This window comes from Phyllostomus discolor, chromosome 6, assembly GCF_004126475.2.
Source record: "Phyllostomus discolor isolate MPI-MPIP mPhyDis1 chromosome 6, mPhyDis1.pri.v3, whole genome shotgun sequence".
Lineage (NCBI taxonomy): Eukaryota > Metazoa > Chordata > Mammalia > Chiroptera > Phyllostomidae > Phyllostomus > Phyllostomus discolor.
Window position 1 is genome coordinate 152,015,202 of NC_040908.2, and position 13,908 is coordinate 152,029,109.

Consider the following 13,908-nt stretch of genomic DNA (forward strand, 5'->3'; position numbering starts at 1 on the left):
TGAGGGTCTGATAGAAACCCAGGAATGGAGAAACGTGTAGAAATAGAAAAGAGACTACAGGCCATCAGAGTAGGCCATTGTTTTAATTACACAGATCTGGGTTTGGAAGTCATAATTTGAGCATAAAGCATGCTATGAATGTGACAATATGTTTGGTAGACTGTAAGTTCCTTTCAAACAGAACCTGTATTTTCTTGAATCCTACCTCTGACCACTATTAGATATACACATTCTCATTTGCAGGTTACTTAAGCTTGCTAAGCCTCGGTTTCCTCATGTGTCAGTTATGCATAATAGCAGTATTAACTGCATTTGTTGATACTTAAGAATTAAACAAGATCTCTATGCATTCCTGTTGCTGGCAAAGAATCTTCAATAAATAATAGGAAAAAAAAAACATGTAACTAAACAATTACTTGGTTTCCAATTACAAATTTTACTAAACCCTGTTTTAAAACATTTATGATCCTGTGAAAATTTGTCTGTATTTAATTATTTAAAATGTGTATTGTTCTTTGAGCTCTAAAACATCAACTTTTTAGCATCCCAAGGAGGTTGCTGCAGAACTTGCCTTTTATTGTTTTTCCCCAAGATAAGTTTGTTGAGAGAATTTGGAAATAAAGTTTCCTGCCCCCTGAGAATATGTGAGGAATGACTTCCAAGAAAAACTTAGCAGATAAAAGTACTGTAACTGACAAGATTCCAAGGTGATAATACCCATCAATGTGCTGAGGATAGTAAGACAACTTTCAAAGTACATAATAAAATTTAAATATAGCACTACCATCTACTTTATCATCATTTTCCCACCACCAAACAAAATTTGAATTCCATAGAAATACAACATAGTTTTTGTGGAACCTCTGAACAATGAATTGCCATTCATTATTTCTCCCATGAGAAGAGAGAAAAGGAGGGTGGTGGGGGTGGGGAGAAGAAACGAAGCAGCCCACATACACATATAAATTCACATTGTACAAATATTTGCATAGTTCACGGTGATGTTAACAACCTCACTATTGTAGAGCTGTCTGTGTGAGCACACACACGTGTGTGGTGTGCGTTACAAACACCTTTGGGCTTACTTGAAGTTTTGTTTTCCCTTTATATCCGCTTTGCTTCCTCCATATTTTCTCTGTGCTATGCCTTCCCATAATTGGGCAAATGTGATAATTTGTAATGGGTCTCCAACTCATTAGTGTAATTTAGTCAGGTTATACTGTATTCCACCAGACACACCACCCAGGCTGCTGCCAGCATCTGTTTTTGGAGCTCTATTTCATGAGCAGCCACAATATTTCTGCTTTAAAATTATAAAATGATTGCCCCTTAATCAGCTATTTGTTATACTGAGCTACATAAATATATTCAGTATCATCCATAAATAATTTTACGATAGAACACAGCAACAATTAACATTTGCATCGAGTTTTCAAGTTTACAAAGCTTTTTATTTTTACATACCCAAACACAAAATCCTACATATTCCCTGTAATGAAAGGCATTTTTAAAAATGACTCAGGAGGCCTCATAGTATATTTCCAAACACACATATGATTGATCCAGACCTCTATCAAGTGATCGTGGCCATTTATTTAACCTCTTTGAGCTTACATGTTCCTATATTTAAAACTGTATAATCCCGACCTCATAGTTTTTTTCAAGGGGGAGGAACAAATTTTTGATAACGAGCGTAAAGGTCTAGACACATAGTCGATGCTGGATAAATGTTAGCTTTAACATGATCCCAGTTTGGCAGATAAGATCATCATCCTTTTTAAAAGATGCTTACATCAACTGACAGAGCAGTGAGGTAGTTGTCAAATCTATAACTAGGGTTTGCAGACAGAGAAGACCTGGACTCGGGCAGTCACGGGCAGTGTCTGCTCCTCATTCCAGCTGGAGAATCAAGTATTTCTGCTCAGCATTGCCAGCCGGGGCTAGCAGAAACCATGCCTGTACCCCGAAGCCCTATGCGGCTTAAAAGTGTGTAAGTGTGCAAAACTGAGCCTAGAACAAAGGGTACAGATTTGAAAGCAATCAAAGATGTCACCAAAAAAAAAAAAGAAGGTGGGCCTGAGGTAGACATTGGAGAACTTGGGACTGCAGTATGCAGGTAGAGGTGTAAAATGCTGGAATGCAAGAAGTCAGGAAATCCTAGCAAGCTAGCAGGTGAGATGAGATTCTGAGTGAATGTCGGACATTGGAGCTGCTGCCTGACACTAACTAGTTGTCTGCATCTCCTGTGGTCTTCCCTCGCTTAGAAGGCTAAGGGAAAAGAGGACAGGGGCTGGGGAAGGTTTCCTTTGTATCCTAGACCCTCAAAATCACTAACCACTAGGGGTGAGTAAAATTCATATTGAGGAGGACAGGTTTTTCTGGACCCATCCTCGGGCCAAGACAAGGAAAGGAAATGAGTTCTTTTTCTGTTTCTGAATCTCCTAGCTCTGTTCTCATCAGGGGAGTGAGTCGGGTGTTATTTAAACAGAAGTCTGTCAGGCGACTGTCCCGCCCCAGAGAGGCAGACAGTAATGACCAGAGAGAGTCAGTCTGAGTGGCTTCCTCTTGATGGGCAAAACCCTCTGCTGCTTGATCGACTAGATGACATGGTCAGAATTAGAGCTGACTTAAAATAATCTGCCATTTGCTTCTCTTGGATCCTTACCTTGGATCCAGACCCTAAGCCAAGAAAAAAACTGCCTCCTATGAAGCTCCCTGGCAAATTTCTAAATTTATTGTTTGGAACGATCATCCCTCTGGCTTGAGAGAAAGAGAAACTGTCGTCCGTTCACAGCAGAAAAGGTCTCTCTCATGCCCCTAAGAACTACAAACTGAATAACTGGGCTGAAGATGGGAAGGTCAGAGAACGGGCTTTCTAGCAACTCCTCGTGGTTGTTTCAAGTGCCATTCCCTTCTGAGCTGGCAGTTCATAGACTTGTTTCCCTCTAGAACGTAGCGTCAGAGAGTTTAGAGCCATCTGCCTGTCCGACGCACCATCTGTACACGGCATTAGCTCCCCTTCCAGAAAACCGAAGGGAAAAGGGACCTGCTCAGAGCTTGTCGAGGAACAGAGAGTGAGGACACTAAGCAGATGTGTCTTTGCATCTTTCGTTTTTCCCAAACTCTCTTTTTGGAGATCCTTGGAAGAAAGAATTCCGGGAAAACTGTTTAAGATAAAATATGTTACAGCAAAACAGAACACAATTTCCACCCAAAAGAGCACAGAAAATTGTAAAAGGCAATAGGACCAACAGAGAACATTGTGTGTGGGTTTGTGTTTGCAAGGCTGAAGCTCAGATGGGAGAAATCGAGTCACCGGGCTCTGCAGACAGATGTGTCTAGGCAGAGACCTTGTGCAGCAGGAAATGACTCATTACTCTGAGCAAATCACAAGTTGTCTCAGGTTCAATTTCCTCATCTGTATCCTGAGAATAATGCTTCCTTTTCACAACTGTGAAGTCTCTAGTGTACCACCTGGTATATCATGGCGTTAATACATGGCAGATACTGTGTTAAATTTGTGCTTTCTCAAGGCCTTCTACCCAGCCCACCCTGTGTCTTTATCCTTGCCCACCAACGACTTGTTGATGCACCTGTTTACTCTCTTCTCACTGATATGCAAAAGCCATATCTCTTCCATTTCCTCTCAGAAATATTATTGTGGCTTCATATTACATTTAGGACCAAAGCCAAGTTTCACTTTCTTCCTTAACATTCCCCAACCACAAACTCCCCATTGATAACTCCATTCCCTAAATCATATACTGACTTCATCATGTGTTGGTTCTGAACACTATGCGGTCTATTCACCAAGTCAATTTCTCCTTTGCCAATGTAACATCCGCAGCAATATATTACCATATTTTAGGGGGAGTAAATCACAATGCTTACAACTTTCTGTTCTACGCTATAACTGATATAATAGTGAACACAACAGGTGTTCAATAAACACACGTAGAATGAATGACACCATTGAAATGACCCCAGAAGCAGAAGAACATATTGATATTCACAAGAAGATTCATTAAGGACTCTGATTGACTCATACAAAAGCAATCTTGACCTAGATCCAATCAAATGAGTTTTAGAGAAAACAAAAACAAACATGTACCAGTAGGTGGAATCAAATTCCATTTCGTGAAAGCTTAGGGAAAAAAATGCAGCAGGGCCTATAGTGATGGGAAAGATAAAAATGAAACTTGAAGTGGCAAGGACACCTCCAGTAGAATCACCGCCAAAAGGCAAGACGGGTCAGGTAAGAGGAAAGAGATAACAGAGGAAGCTTGGACCAGATAAACACAGGAAGAACCCAGCCATCTCTGAGCAGACGACAGCCTCCAGCTCCTGAAAGTATTTGTGGTCAGGAGACACTCAGAAAAACATGTAAGACCATTAGTATACATGTTGATACTATGGGCACTGTAATCAGAACAGGTTAATTAATAAAATGTTTACTATTTAATAGCACTCCAGTTCACTGGTCTGTGAAAGATCCTGAACAGAAGTCACAACATATACACATGGCTTTCCTTGGGAAGAAGGATGAGTGGAGTTTTTTCCTGTCTGGATCATTATTCAGTATAGAGTACTGTCACTACATATAGGGAATGTCTCTAAAAGAAAAAAAAATAGCAAATTCATTCAGTTTGTGGTGCTAATTATTTGCTTGTTTTCAGGAAAGAGTTTGCCTTTGTTAAAGTGATTGTTTAAAATACTTGCTTTTCACAATTATCTTGACTCTGCTATTCAAACATTTGTCTCAATTTGTATGGAAAACTTTTCTTTACGGAAAAGCTTACTTCTTGTTTCCAGTTACATATGGTCACAAGTTTTAACTTTAATCATACTTTTCTGAAAACGTAGACCCTGACCACTGTACTTGGTCCTTGCTACTAGGACTTGTAAATTACAACATGAATATTAAAATCAAAAGATTCTACATAAAGGATTTAAATCTCCCATCATGGACTGTCTTACCACCGAATATTTAAAATACTGACTTATTTGCATAAATATAAAGAAACAGCTAGAACACCAACAACTGATAAAAATATCATTGAAATATCCATATTATATACAAAAGCAAAGAAACTTTACAGAGATGAAAGAAAAGGTAGTTACATTTTTCTTTTTTCTTTGACAGTGAAGTCAAAGGAAGATTTTTTTCCCTCTTCTCTTTATCCAATATGCTTTCAAAATGTGACCATTTTCTTTTCCTGTTTAGAGTTCAGCAGTGAGCTGTATCCCCAAACTCACGGCGTTTGAGGATCTGACTTCAGAAAATATTCCTCAGCTCACTTGGTTCTCTTTGTCTCTTCGGTCTCCTTGAATGCGCTGCACAAAATCACTCTTTATGCATTAGCATGTTCCCCACTGGCATCAATATTGCTAAAAGATAATTTTCCTCCTCTCTTTCATACTTTTTATGGCCAGACAGACATGGATATTCACTCTTCTGTTTCTTCATATGAAGTGATAATTTATAACATCTCACAGTGTGGAGTACCAGGTTTATAGGCAAACTGAGATTGCTATATTATCATAATTAATACTACTACTACTAATTATTATTACAAGTAAATAAATGTATCTTTTCTTGAGCATCAGATAAATCCCAATCTCTATTCTAAGTCCCTTACACATATTATTTTTTTTTCTTCATCTTTTTACAACCACCCCGCAAGGTAAGATAAGGAGATGCAGTACAAAAGCAATCTGCCCAGAATTACAAAACTAATGAGTAGATAAACGTATTAGAAGAGACTACTCATAAGGCATACACCACAAATCCTGCCCAATATTACTTACTATTTAATCATACAGAGAAGACCTTTATTTCTTGTTTTCACTTTATTGCAAATCCTGTAACTGTAGTACTTTTATACCATTGCCAATACTCCACATGACAACAAATATTCCAATAAGACAGGTAATTGTCAACATTAATTAGAGCTCTACCTCAGGCTCCAATGGATGCTGCCAAAGAGCACAGAAGTGTAATACTGATGATGTGCTATATCAGGAACCCACTGGTTCAGAGAGGTGACCCTCCAGAGATTCTTTGGAGATGCTGAGACCATAACTTCCCACTGACAGAGTGAGTCATGTGATTAGAACAAGACTACTCGAATTGCATTTAGGGAAAACTTACTCTGGACTATCTATACTCAGGGAATTATGTGTGGAGGCACTGAATTTGCAACCTGAAAATAAATAAATAAATAAATAACCATAGTGTAGAAGAACATGAGCTCTGAAGTAAGTCAGAATTGTAAGCAAAGGAATGAACCGCTTTTTGCCTCATCTGTAATATGGAAACATTATCTTATCCTTTTCTTTTTGAGAAGTGTAAGTAAATAATCTAACCTACTGAGCACAATGCCTGGCACATAGAACACATTTATTGACCATACAGGAGAATTAATAATAATTTGTAACTGCCTTGCTATGTGCTGGCCGTACTCTGCAGTACCTCACATAGGGAATTTCTTTAGGTCAGTTCAGTGCTCTAACCACAAATCCTGATGCTTGGGACTGCGTAGAGGCCAGTGAATCTGTGTTTATTATTTTAAGCAATTGACATTCCTCTTCTCTTTCTTACTCTACTGGATTTGTATTTTCAGAAATGGGGCCTTTAAATGCATAGAACAGGTATATTGTCTTCTTTCTTAGTGAGCCATAAAATAGACTTTATCCATTCATTATAAGGATAGCAGGAACCCACAACCTGAAGGACAAGACTTTGCTCCTTTGGTACACAGGGAAAGGCTGACTTTGCAGAACAGAAATACCTGGATCAAGTGGTACCAGCCATGCAGAGTTAGCAAAGCAGAATTGAACTCATCACTGACAGCTCAGCTCAGCTACATTAATAGGAACAAGGATTTTTTACATCTTTTGCAATATGTTCTTGAACTAAATAAAGGTCAGATTCAATGGCACAGCCCCACATAGGTCAGACTCTTGCAGAGGAATCTTAATTGAGTTTAACTATCAAGTCCAAATTTCAAGGGGCACCCTTGAAGACTGCAGCATGCCCTGTCAAAATGCAGGAACTGCAGCAAAGAGACATGGGCAGAGAGTCTTTCTATACCCCCCACAGCAATGATCACAGTGCTTGTACCTGGTAGATGCTTAATAAATATGCATCCTTTCTTTGACTGTAAACAAAATGAGAGGTGAGATAAAGAACAACGTTAACACCATGAGCTGACACCTGAATTGTGTTTCTGCAACCATGTATGGATGGATGCACACGATTCTCGCTACTTACATTCAGTATCATTTTGGAAGTTGTGAGCATAAGTGGAGTGACATCTGGAAAGGGCACTTGGTTGCTCTGAGAAAAGACCTGACGAAACCATAGTGCATGAAATGAGCTCATTTACAGAAATATAGCTTTCTGTCTCTCCAGTTTTATTTAGCTCTGCATAAGTTACATAAACACATTGACTGAATTAGGATGGTCCTCCTAATTCTTAAGATAGGTGAAGAGGAGAGAAAAAAATATGTGAATTATCTGTAGAGTTCCAATTTTGTGTCAAGGGTCTTACCAAGTACTGTATATGTTATCGTTTATTCATTTATAACAAAGACCCCCTGAATAATGGGTTGTCCCTAGCTTACAGACTGGACACATAGTATGCAATAGATATCTGACCCCAAGTCTGTCAAACTCCAAAGTTAGTGCTCACCACTACCACGTTCTCTTACCATCATGATCTTCAACCCAGCTTTCTAATCCTGGTCTCTCTGACCCCAAAATGCAACTCAGAATGACAATCATCCTGACCTATTGTATTATAAATAGCTTATTGATACAATTTCCAAATCTAACTCAATTCTAGTCGATAGCTTCATCGTGAACTAGAGTTTTCTGAAGCCTACAAACTGTAAAAACGTGTGTATTCCCACAGGAAAAGGCTAGTGTCCAAGTCTTTCTTGTCTTTTCTGGATACCCAATGTCAATGAACTCAGGCCCTCACACATTTTTCTCTGTTTTATGAATCTAAAATCATACCTCCTCTAGATTGGTCAATTACTGGCACATGTATCCATGCTTATATGCACATGCATGTGCATGTGTGTGTGTATGCCCTGGTGCACGCACACACACACACACACACAAGTAACTAAGAATGCACCACAGCAATTACTGAGAAGAGGTACAGTCATCACAGATGGGAAAACACTGAAATTATTACTCTGTAAAGTTTGATCACTCATTGTGAATAAAAGATCAGTCCCGTTTCATCAATTTAATTTGAAATCATATTGGAGAAGTCATCTGTAGAGCCTTGAAACACATGTGAAGTCACCATTACCATAACACCTTACATTTCAACAGCAATGTATAATTACAGATCATTTTACTCTGCAATATGTCATCATAATTTTCATAACAACGCTATGAGAAAATGGGGGTTTTGAGAATTTGAGTGACTTGCTGACCTTTAAACCACAATGCTATCAATGCTTGACTGATGCCTTCTGACCCTCAGTCCAAGGTTTTCCTTCTCAAGTTTCTAACCCCAGTCTCCACCCTCCCCCCAACTTAGCTGTAACTACTTATTGAGTGGTCCCAAAAGGTAATACAGATAATTGGGTTAATTGATTTAATCAATTGCAGAGCCCCTGTCCCATCTGCACATCAATTTTGTCTTTTATAATTTTTTGAGACACTGTGAGGTATTTTTAAGTGACAAGAACACACTAAGTATATCTGCATATGTAATCATCTGCCCTCAGAGAGTATGCCTCCCTCAGTCCAACAGTCTGCATGTTCTGCTGTCGGCGGATGCTCTAGCCTGTTAGCATTAGCCCCAATGTCAGCATCAGTTCCTGGATCTAGCACAGAGCTCCAGGCTGTTGTAATGACTCAGCAATCAAAACTTCAAGTTCAGTCCACCAGGTCCTCACTCACCCTCAGGGCCAGAGCTCCAAGAGCTCCTTCCTGTTCAACTCACTGTGGGATCTTTCTGGCTTCCTTTAAAAGTTCTCACTAGCTGACTTTCCAGCTGTCAGCACTGTTCGTTACAGAAGGAAAGAGACCTTCATTTGTTAAGTGTCCTGGGTCTTAACAACACAGAAACGCACTGGAGAATGTTAGACCTTGTTGGCTCACTTGAGCCAAGAGCCACAGAAAGGCTGGCCCACTGACTGGCACTAAACAGAGAAGAATCGGGATTTCCGTTATTCTCCCCACATAAATTCAAAGCAACCCTTTCCCAATTCATTCTATTAAAAAATATAACTCTGCCCTTATTTCTTCTGGGAACTTCAGCCTCTTCTTTGGCAACTATGACTTCACTACCTCTACTAAAGTGGAAAGCCACTCCCCTCCCTTCTCCTTTCTTTTCTGAACTCATTAAGCAGGACAATCAGCCTGAATAAACTGCAAAACACTATCTAGCACAAAACAAAGCCAGAGAAGACAAAAGAAAGCCCTGGATCTGGAGCCAGCTCTGGTGGGAAGCTGTTTACCATTCTCTGACTTAAGCTGATAATAAAGATGCAAAGTTAAAGTCAACTCAAACACCATCAGGAACCCTTGAGATACCAGGGAGAAGCTTTGCACATGGCTTGAGCTGTAATCAGAAAATCCTGAGTTGGCTTGTACCCCACATCTATTATTAGCCGAAAATGAGTGGTAATGAAAGTGTTGCTCTTGCTAGTCGATTCTCTCCTTACAATTATTAAATCTCAAATGCACAAAAGCCAAGATATTATCCTTACTATTTTTTTAAGATGGTGTCAAGAACAATCCATGCAATTAAATTTTACCAATACCACAAGTCTAAATATACCCACACTGGGTGAGAACGTGGATGAGAGGAGGAACAGTCAAAATAAAATAGCCTTGATTAAAAAAAAAGATATTAACTTGTCAACTTCCAGAACAACATTTTCAGAGGGCTTCTATTTCTTCAGAATAATCCTAACACAAAATAGATGATGTAAAATACTGTCCTCTTTTGCCTGGTACTGGCCATCAAAAGCTAATGTTTAATGAAGAACTGACCAACCTAAGGAATGGTGGCTGTCCTGGTAGAATCTGGGAATTTCCACACTCTGACATAACCCAACGGCACCTGGAGGGCTGGGCTCTGGGGTGCTTCAGACAGTCTACTTTGTGTTTCGTGTTTATATACAACATTCACCTTCAGGTTTGATGAGTTCCAGGTTGTTATCTCCACAAAGTAAATAAAAGTGTATTTGGGGTTTCACCTGTGTTCGAGTCATTTAAAAATGAAAAAAAAGCCTCTTTTTTGACAGGGGAAATATGAGTGGCAGATGAAAATATCCTGAGCAGAAATAGTGGACAAGAAAGATATATCCCAAATCACACGGGCAGGAGAGAGCTTGCGCCTGGCATTTTTACCAAGAGCACTACGTGAAGTACCAGTCACAGGATGGAAGGGGGCATCTTTTCACCTCTGCCCACCTTTACCTGTGTCTTTGATGCCAGCAGGCAAAAACACGAAACAGACCAAAGGGATAGCCCATGGTAATGCCAGAGTATAAACTCACCTTTAAGGGGTTTTTTTTCTTTTTAATTCAGGAATTTTGAACAACCCCATTTTTGGAAGCAAGAAATGGTATTAACGTTTTCAGGAGGCTGTTTAACAGCTCTCAACTTAGATGCTCTCCTAAAGCTTTCACTGAGTCCAACATCTCTGACTAAGTCCATCTCTTCTGTTAGAATTGTTTCCATTTCTCTATCCACACACAGACACCAACACTTGGAGAGAAACACCTATGCGTGCTCTCCTCTGCCTACTTGACTCACGCACCTGTCATCTCCTCCATGAACATGTTCACAGTAACAGTTCTGAGACAGCTAACATCCCACAAAACAGCACCCTTCCTTCAGGAGAAACCATCCATACGCATTAGAAAATAGTCCCCACATGCCATATGCATTGACTGAGGGAAGTACTACTTCCACTTGGGGTCTCAGCATTTCAGAAATGTATTTGCAAGTGTTCTCACCTCTTGGGAGAAGGTAAATGATGCCAATGCAGAGAGAGGAAAATACAGACACGTTGCTATCCCAGTGAAATAATGAAATAATCTCCAAACGGAAACAGGTAAAGTATTATCTACATTTAACTTTGAAAGAAAGGGAAATAAAAAATGTATATACAAAAAAAATAAAACCACATACACACACAAAGCTAACCACCAGGAAACGCAAGAGACCCAGTCAGGCAACATGTTTGACTCAAGTCACCTGAATTCCTGATGCTGCTTGCTTGCTTTTACAGCCAAGAGGAGACAATTAAGAGCAATGTGGTCTCTAGGGACCATGTAGGGCACAGGAAGGTTTCAAAATAAGAGACAGAAGTCTTAATCAGAGGACGCTACATTCAGAAAGGTTAATGAGATGCAATAGCCAGAGAATCAGTGCAAAAAGAGAGGTTCAAAATACTAAACAATTTCCACCCTGTTCTCATTTGCTCCAATTAAGAGCTGTTGAAGCAGCTTTTCGGTATTTATGCATTTGCTACTCTCCAGAGCAGATTTAACTATTCAAGAAAAAAAAATGTGCTATGGAAAAAAAAGTCTACTATTAAGTTATCATAAATGTCCAGATTAGTCCCCAGCCCCCACCCTCACACACACTTTTGCCTCTAACTCAGAGCCTCTGTGAGTCAGTAGCTTTTCTGAATATTTTTTTTTTTATCCTCTCAAATTTAGAGAGTATTTCAAGGAAGGAGAAGGCTGGAATTATTTGCTTTCCAGATTTCAACTATGCAGAATTTACTGGGAAAATATTTGATCAAGAAGAGTTATAAAAATGGGAGAAGAGATGGGGGGTTGGTTACACGAATGGAAATAATCTCCTTGGCATGAAAATAGCCCCCAAATGCCACACACTGAGTTCCTCTGAGCATTACAGTCTCTGAAGATGCGCTTATGAACTGCATATGGATTTCCGAAAACAAGCAGGAAAGCACAAACATTGCAAACAAACAGGGACTGGGATCTAAGTAGTCCCGTGACTTACCTTCTGTGTGGACCCTCAAATTTCTCCAAAGGAAAATTTAAAATCCTCTAGCGTGTCTTGCACTCCTCTTTTTTCTTCTTTTTTCTTTTTTTTTAAGTCACAGAGGAGAAAAATAATCAGTTTTCAAAGGTTCCATTTATCTGATCATCCAGCACGAGCAAAACGTGTCCAAGAGACTTCGCCAAAAAGTAAGCCAAAAACTCATCAAAGGCAGAAAGAAGAAGGGGGGAGTGGAAAAGAAAGGGGGTGGTGCGCGCTGGAGGGGCTACCGACTGTGAGCCCAAGTGCCCAGGGAATACTTCACGCGTTGAAATCTACTGTACGATATACCTGCTATGGTTGTCACACAGACACACGCACTCGCGGACACTCACGCATTCTCTTTCATGCAAAAGCAGGCACCCCGCACTCAAACACTCACGCTCACACAGACCAGTGCGATGAAAACTGTCAGTAGTAACCTCCAGTAGCTGCTGTGTGCTGCAGATGGTTCGGCTCACTGTTACCTTCCCAGATCGGTGTAGGATCAAAAGAACATCCCAAATCAGGGGACCCCTCCCCCCCCAGGACTAGGTAGATTCCGGTTCCCTGTCCCCCAAGCAGACGCATCAAGCCAGGAGTGGGTCAGTCAGCAGAGGTGTCTGCTTGCAGGGTGCCCCGGATTATGGCAAGGTTATTAATCTCGATGTGCTGCATCCCCCACCCCCAACATTCGGCAGGCTGCATAAAGATGATTGCCAGAGCCGTGTCTGTCCCTGTTCAACTGCATTTCGCTCAGCTCTCTGATGCTGCAAGTGAGACACGGTGGAGGCAAGAATACTAATAAGGTGGTTAGCTACAGTTTCTTCAAGGCAGTCGGCATGCAGTCCAGTAAATGTGTACTTCCCAGCGCTCTGCGTGTGTGCCTGCGTGTCTGCAGGGAGGGCAATGCATCCATCTCCGGCCAGAAGGCGAGATGGCTTGCATCCTGCCTGGGAGGACTCTATCATTGGAATCATCGCTGTCCTGCAAAGGCATTGTCTCTGACAGTATTTTGTTTGGGATACAAAAGGGGGGGGCGGGAATAATGGGTTAGATGCCTAGGGCTGGCATTTGAATGAGAAAAAATGTCCAAGGAGACAAATTAGCTTTATAAATAGGCTCCAAAGAGACCAAGGCAAATTTTTAACATGCTGCTGCCCTGGCTGTTAAATGGAAATACAAAGCAATTTCAAAAACGAGCTTCAGCCTATAAATCTCTTAGCTGGCAACAAGTATCTGAATTTGACTGATGGGACTGTGGATAAATGGATTCCTGGTAATATAAAAAGTTTGCTCATGCATTCTGCCTTGTAGCCATGCCCCTGACGTGTGCAGGAATCTAGGTGCAGTTCATTCATTTTTAATATGGACTTAGACTACCCCTCCACAGTTTTACTCTAATGCACAGTTTGTATCACGTAGCTATCAACTTGTAGGAGAACGTCACCTGGGGGATTGGTGGATACTTGTCAATAAGCATTACTATACATAACACTTACATAGAATGAGTTTGGAGTTTAAGAAAAAATATTGTATCTTTTTTAGTACCAAGCCATGTAAGAAGATGTATTCATAATATGCTAAGTGTATAATTCTTCAGCTCCTGAAAAGCTAATTTTTTCTTCTCTATGACTCAGCCTCCTCTTTAGTCAAGGATATTCAATGTGTTCCTTAAGGTGAATTAAATTGGTATTATCTGAATAAATGAGTATTGGACAGTTAGAAAAGTCAGATAAGAGTGAATTATAGAGCAATGTAATATCAGGTATTGCCAGTAGATGTCACAAAAGATGATACAGGTAAAAGAATTCTACTAACAGCAAGCATTTAACCTAATTTAGTAAACACAGATTTTAATAAAATTTATAACATCAAGC

The 13,908-nt window shown here is 40.1% G+C and overlaps 1 long non-coding RNA gene across 1 annotated transcript in view; it reads right to left on the reverse strand.

Moving 5' to 3' along the window:
- LOC118501329 overlaps positions 1-12,990 on the reverse strand; it is an 876,473-nt gene extending 863,483 nt beyond the window's left edge. Inside the window, exon 1 of the long non-coding RNA XR_004903964.1 lies at positions 12,011-12,990. This is a non-coding gene — a long non-coding RNA (uncharacterized LOC118501329). The remainder of the gene's footprint in view (positions 1-12,010) is intronic.
- Positions 12,991-13,908: the final 918 nt, after the last annotated feature.